Below are 6,893 nucleotides of genomic sequence, written 5' to 3' on the forward strand. Positions count from 1 at the left end.
ACAAGACTCCCAAGACCTTTCTTTTGCTGCCCAGGTTGTGTGGGGCATAGGGGAAGAGAGAGAAAAGGGTTCTTGTGTTCAGCAACCTGCCGGGGCATGCACTGGTGCAGGGGAAATGGCCAGAAGCCCCTTGGCCTTTGGTGGTTGTGCTGAAGCCACAAGCCCTGTGGCAGGCAGGAAGCGCCATCTGTGTCCTGCTGCCCGTGTGTTGCTGCCGTGATGGCTGAGGAGCTGCTGGAGCTCCTGTGGGGCTGCGGCGCTGCTGCCGGGCCAGGCTGGGGGAGCCCCTGAGGGCACGGGGTGCTGGGAGGCCGTGAAGGGATGAGGGGCTGCGGAGTCCCAGACGGGACAAGGCAGTGGGAAGGCACGAGGGGGATGTGTGAGGGAGTGGGTGGCAGGAGGTTCCAAGGGGACAGAAGGCCCTGGAGGAGCCGGGGTGGTGGGAAGCCCTGAGGAATTGGGTGTCAGAGGCCATAAGCAGCCCCCGGGCAGCCGCCTGGTCCCTGACACCCGGCTGCTCTGGTGCTTCCCCAAAATGTCCCCCAGGCCTGCAGCAGAAGGCCTGGAGGCTGGGACACCACCCCAGCAGGAGGGTGGGGACAGCCCGAGGTGCCCAGGCTGGGCTGGCTGGGGACATGGAGGGCAGGGGGTGCTGCCAGGCCACGGCCACTGGGTGCCTCCAGGAAGGGGCAGTGGGCAGAGGCAGGGCTGGCGGCCAACCCGGGCCCTCGCAGCTGCCCAGGCCACGCTGCTGTGACCGAGGCCCCCCTGACACAGAGCTCGGGGCCCACAGAGCTGCTGCCACCATGGGGAGGGTGGCGATGTCTCCTCCGGCAGGGCTGCCCAGTGGCTGCTGCCCAAGCGGCTCTGGAGCCCACAGAAACAGCAGCAGAGTGTGCCCAGGAACAGCAGCAGCCCCAACGTCGGCACCTGCGCACTGAGGCGTCCGCAGCAGCCGGGTGCCAAACAGGGGGAGGCTGTGGGCACAATTGCCTTTGCTTTGGCAAAAGGCTTCAGCAGAGTTGGCCACAATGGCTTTCTCTTCACTTGCAGCCTCACAGCAACGCTTGGCAGTTTCAGCTGCAGCCTGTGCCCGTGACTGACTTGGATGGCCGTGCTTGAGGCCGAGCTCGCCTTCCACACTCAGGTGTCCCAAGGCAGCGGCACTGGCACCATCCTGAGAAAGAGAGAGAGAGAGAGAGAGAGATAGAGAGAGAGAGTCTGATGGGGCAGGAGGCCTGTGCTGCAGCAGCCCTCCCTCTCTTCTGTCCAGGCACCTTAAAGATACATGAAACCAAATCCTGGACTTGCTTGGAACAAAGGAAGAAGCAGGATGCACTGAAAAAAAGCAGGGACTTACACAGCTCAGTTTTGCTCTCCACTTGGGCAATCCCAGAATCCCTGAGCACTTGGTGTTGCAAAGTAGCATCAACATCATCCAGTCTCCAAGCACACTTCCATGGGCACAGGTGGTGTGCAGGCACAGCTGTCACTAGAACTGGGAGAACACTTTTCCATGTTGACCTTTTCCTCTCCTGGATTTCAAGCAAAGATGAAAAAATCATCTGGTGAATGACAGGTGAATAGTGTAGCTCACAGAACTAGGAGTAGGAGTCTCCAGTGGCCCATGGTGTGTCCATTCAACCATTGTTAGATTGTCCAGTTGGAGCTCAGCGCGGTGCAGCCCGGGCACAGGCACCAGGCTGGTCCATTTCAGCATCCCAAAGTCTTGGTGGCTCCCTGTGCACCCACTGTCTCCCGAATCCATTCTTGAATTCCCAGTTACTGCTGTGCAGGACATGAGAACACAGGAGCAGCTTGTTTGGCTCATTCTTGCCTTTGCTGCTCCTGCCTAAAGGAATCATCAGGACTATATGCTGATGGAATGGGATCGCTGAACAGCAGGGACTTTGTCTGTAGAGTCTAAAACTAAAACCTTGTCTGACTGCTCAGACACTCTAAAATCCAGGGTGAGAATGACAGCTTTGGCATGGAAGAATCCTAGAAATCTTGACTTGTGATTTATCTAGTCAAGGATTTGAATGCCAATGTGGAAACTACCAAAATATTCAAACTTGTTTTCATTGGCAACCCCTTTGAAATGGCATCAGCAGAGCCCCAGGGGACAGGGTATGACAGTGGGGACAGTACTTGGCAGCTCATGGCTTCAGATGTGGGAGGTAAATATTTTGCCTAGGTACACATTTAAGTTCGAGTTTTCCCAGGGTTTGGATTGACTGGTCATTGCAGGTAACTTTAATCAATGCAAAAGGATGTAAAAGCAGAGTTTCTGGAGAATGTGCACTAGGGAGGAAATAGGGAGAAAACCTTGAACACAGCCAGCAGGCTCTGGAAAAATTTATAAAAGTTACAGTTAAAAATAGATGTAGCTCTCTGACTGTTCAGGCAAGACTCTTTGTGTCTGGAGGTGATCGTAAGATGCTTTAAAATCTTAGGAAATTCAGGAACTCAGAAAGAATTTAGGCTTGGCAAGCCCTGGGAAAAGTAGGCCCAGGGAAATGTTAGGCCTTGTGCTTGCTAAAGATCATGTGAAACTGCACCTGTGTAATCAATATATGATAAATGATAGAATTGTTAGATGTGATTAGATATAATTATTGTTTAAAGAACATGAGGAACAATGTTAGGGGGCTGAGGTGGGATCACGAGAAATCCATGCTAGGGTAAAAACAATGCATACAGTAGAACAGTGTAAGTTTCATAATTAATATGTAATTTGTTGTCATGGAGTTACTTTACCTTTAAGGGAGTTGGAGTTGCTGGGAAGTGCTTGGAGTCTTTTCTCCTGACCAATTATCGGTCATTGCTGGGAATTGACAGCAGTTTAGGCCATTGAAAAGTGGGATCAACTTGTGAACCCTACCTTAAAATGTAAAAGCAGAGCTCTCTGGGTTCTCTTTGTTTTCTGGCTGTGGAGGGTGGCTGAGCTCCAGGCCTCCCGTCCCTGCCCAGGCCATGCGGCCGGGCGGGGATGGGGCCGGGCCTGCCCCGTCTCCCGGCCGGGAGATGGGGGGGCCTGGGGAAGGTTTTCCCCGGGCCGGGCCGGGCCGAGCCGATCTCTGGCTCGGCTGCAGGTTTTGCTGTAACTACATTCACTAGAAACTGCCCAGTGAAGGAAGAGGGAAGCCTTGGACTTGCAGCAGGTTGGAACAGCGACCACACGCTCCAGAGCAGCCATGAGGAACCTTCCATCACAGACGGCTCCAGCTCCTGTTCGGCAGAGATCACCGAACCATCTACAAAAGCCTGGGCAAGATTTTAACTTTTTCATTATCCAGATGAGACTTGCGGATTAATCTTTTTATCCAGAGAGAGAGAGAAAGAAAGATCAACATGAAAAGAGACTTTATAAACTACCAGTGACAAGAAGGAAAAGAAGCTTCAGGAAAGGTAGAGAATTAAGAAGATGCTTTAATTAAGCTGAAATATCTCCCTGTTAAAATTATGGAGATGGACAATAAAGTCCTGAAAAGAACTCCTTTAATTCATGATATAGGATCTAGAGAGGAATAGTGTTCAAAGTGTAAATTTGAGTAAAGAGTAATTATAGTATAGTGAAGTACTAAGAGATTAAAAGCCTTGAGAGGCCATGAGAAAACTGTTGAGAGATTTGAAGCCCTGAGAGGCCATGAGAAAACTGTTTTCTAGTGAAGCTCACAGAAACAGATGAAGAAGACTTTTTTTTTTGCCTTTGAATAACTTATCCTTAAAAATGTTATCTCTAGACACATGGCCCATACTTACTTCAGAGTGATGTGAAAATGGGAGGAGTGAACTCTAATAATAGCAGCTCTGAGCAGCTAACATTAGGGCAATAGAAAACTATAACAAAAATAGTTTTCTTGTGAGAAACTCCATAAATTAACAGGAAGAAACTTCTGTTTCTCTATAAAGACTGGTGAACATACTAGCAAGAATTGGGACTGTTTTAACCATCAGAGTTTCCAGAGTTTTTGTCTCTGTTGTCATGTGAACAAGAGAATAGTGGGTGGATAGGAGATGGAAAGGTTTTTCTGGAAGTTTATTCTGGTGTTCTTATTATTGTGGTTTGTCAATAAACTTTCTTTTTTTTCCCCTTTTAAGTTGTATGCCTGTTTTGCTCTTATTCTAATCCATATCTCACAGCAAGAAGTAAGTAATTTTCTTAGTTAGTGGTTTAAAACCACGACATTTTTTTGGTGGAGAATGCGGGCAAACAAAATTAGCAGATCTGGACCACTACATTAATAGTGTTTCTGTGAGATAAAAAGTTAATTAAGAGCAAAGCATGATTGTCTTAAGTTTATATATAACAGTGATAATGAAAGTCTAGGGGTGGAAAGTAGTGAATGTTCTGTTTCTTCTTTTCTGTCAATTTATTGTGTTAAGTTGTATATTGAATATAATTGATAATTTTTTAGGTAAGGGTTCACAAGTTGAAGGGGTGGAATGTCATGGAGTTACTTTACCTTTAAGGGAGTTGGAGTTGCTGGGAAGTGCTTGGAGTCTTTTCTCCTGACCAATTATCGGTCATTGCTGGGAATTGACAGCAGTTTAGGCCATTGAAAAGTGGGATCAACTTGTGAACCCTACCTTAAAATGTAAAAGCAGAGCTCTCTGGGTTCTCTTTGTTTTCTGGCTGTGGAGGGTGGCTGAGCTCCAGGCCTCCCGTCCCTGCCCAGGCCATGCGGCCGGGCGGGGATGGGGCCGGGCCTGCCCCGTCTCCCGGCCGGGAGATGGGGGGGGGCCTGGGGAAGGTTTTTCTCGGGCCCGGGCCGAGCCGATCTCTGGCTCGGCTGCAGGTTTTGCTGTAACTACATTCACTAGAAACTGCCCAGTGAAGGAAGAGGGAAGCCTTGGACTTGCAGCAGGTTGGAACAGCGACCACACGCTCCAGAGCAGCCATGAGGAACCTTCCATCACAGACGGCTCCAGCTCCTGTTCGGCAGAGATCACCGAACCATCTACAAAAGCCTGGGCAAGATTTTAACTTTTTCATTATCCAGATGAGACTTGCGGATTAATCTTTTTATCCAGAGAGAGAGAGAAAGAAAGATCAACATGAAAAGAGACTTTATAAACTACCAGTGACAAGAAGGAAAAGAAGCTTCAGGAAAGGTAGAGAATTAAGAAGATGCTTTAATTAAGCTGAAATATCTCCCTGTTAAAATTATGGAGATGGACAATAAAGTCCTGAAAAGAACTCCTTTAATTCATGATATAGGATCTAGAGAGGAATAGTGTTCAAAGTGTAAATTTGAGTAAAGAGTAATTATAGTATAGTGAAGTACTAAGAGATTAAAAGCCTTGAGAGGCCATGAGAAAACTGTTGAGAGATTTGAAGCCCTGAGAGGCCATGAGAAAACTGTTTTCTAGTGAAGCTCACAGAAACAGATGAAGAAGACTTTTTTTTTTTGCCTTTGAATAACTTATCCTTAAAAATGTTATCTCTAGACACATGGCCCATACTTACTTCAGAGTGATGTGAAAATGGGAGGAGTGAACTCTAATAATAGCAGCTCTGAGCAGCTAACATTAGGGCAATAGAAAACTATAACAAAAATAGTTTTCTTGTGAGAAACTCCATAAATTAACAGGAAGAAACTTCTGTTTCTCTATAAAGACTGGTGAACATACTAGCAAGAATTGGGACTGTTTTAACCATCAGAGTTTCCAGAGTTTTTGTCTCTGTTGTCATGTGAACAAGAGAATAGTGGGTGGATAGGAGATGGAAAGGTTTTTCTGGAAGTTTATTCTGGTGTTCTTATTATTGTGGTTTGTCAATAAACTTTCTTTTTTTTTCCCTTTTAAGTTGTATGCCTGTTTTGCTCTTATTCTAATCCATATCTCACAGCAAGAAGTAAGTAATTTTCTTAGTTAGTGGTTTAAAACCACGACATTTGTATAACGATAGAGTATAAAACATGTTCAACTCAAAAACAAATCGGGTCAGATTTGGGTCTGTGTACCCCTGACACCCAGAGCTCTTCAATAAAGCACCTGCATATAATCATTGTGTGATGATGTGTGTGCCTGAACTCTAACATTTTGGTGACCCAGATGGGACCTTGTGAGTGCTGCTGAGCGAGCTCACGACCCGATCCTGCTCCAGCCGGCACCGAGGGATTTTCGGGGAGCCCATCGGCCGCGACCATCTGCGCTGCTCACAGCGTCCCCAGGAGAAGAGGTAAGGTGCTTTCACTTTGGTTTGGGTGCCTGCCAATAAGACGCAGCAAAAGCTGCGCTTGGTTGGGCTAAAGGAATTCCTGTTGGGATTGCCTGGGCGCCGTCCGTCAGACGACTGCGAAAGCGTTGCAGGTTCGGCATTTGTGGTGTATTGTAGTTGTGACATGGAGAAGCTTAAAGGGGTTTTGGGCAGCAATGCTCTCATAGCAGGTACTTCTCCTTTGGGGTGCTTCTTAGCACATTGGAAACAAGGTCACTTTGGGGAAGAATTACATAAGGCTAAGTTGATTGATTATTGTAATACATGGTGGCCAGGATATGCCCTGGATAGTGGAGAAAAGCGGCCGAAGAATGGATCTTTGCAATATAATACTGTTTTATAGTTGATGTTGTTTTGTAAGCGAGAGGGAAAATGGGATGAACGTTCCGTATGTTGACTTGTTTTTCTATCTGTGAGATAAGCCAGAATGGCGGGCTGAGTGTGAATTGATGGTGGTTAAAGCATTTGCGAATGATAAGTGTGAGGTTTGTGTAAAATAGAAATGTTTAAAACACCTGGCACTAAAGAAAGTTTGTGTTGGGGCAACGAACGATATGGATGTTGATTTACAGGTGGCTTTAAGAGAACCAAAAGAACCTGACTCTGTTTTGTCTGCCCCCACTTCACCCAATCTTATTCCACCTAACCCTATTACACCTAATTCTAG

Source organism: Cyanistes caeruleus, unplaced genomic scaffold (genome assembly GCF_971803275.1).
Source record: "Cyanistes caeruleus unplaced genomic scaffold, bCyaCae1.hap1.1 HAP1_SCAFFOLD_91, whole genome shotgun sequence".
Classification (NCBI taxonomy): Eukaryota; Metazoa; Chordata; class Aves; order Passeriformes; family Paridae; genus Cyanistes; species Cyanistes caeruleus.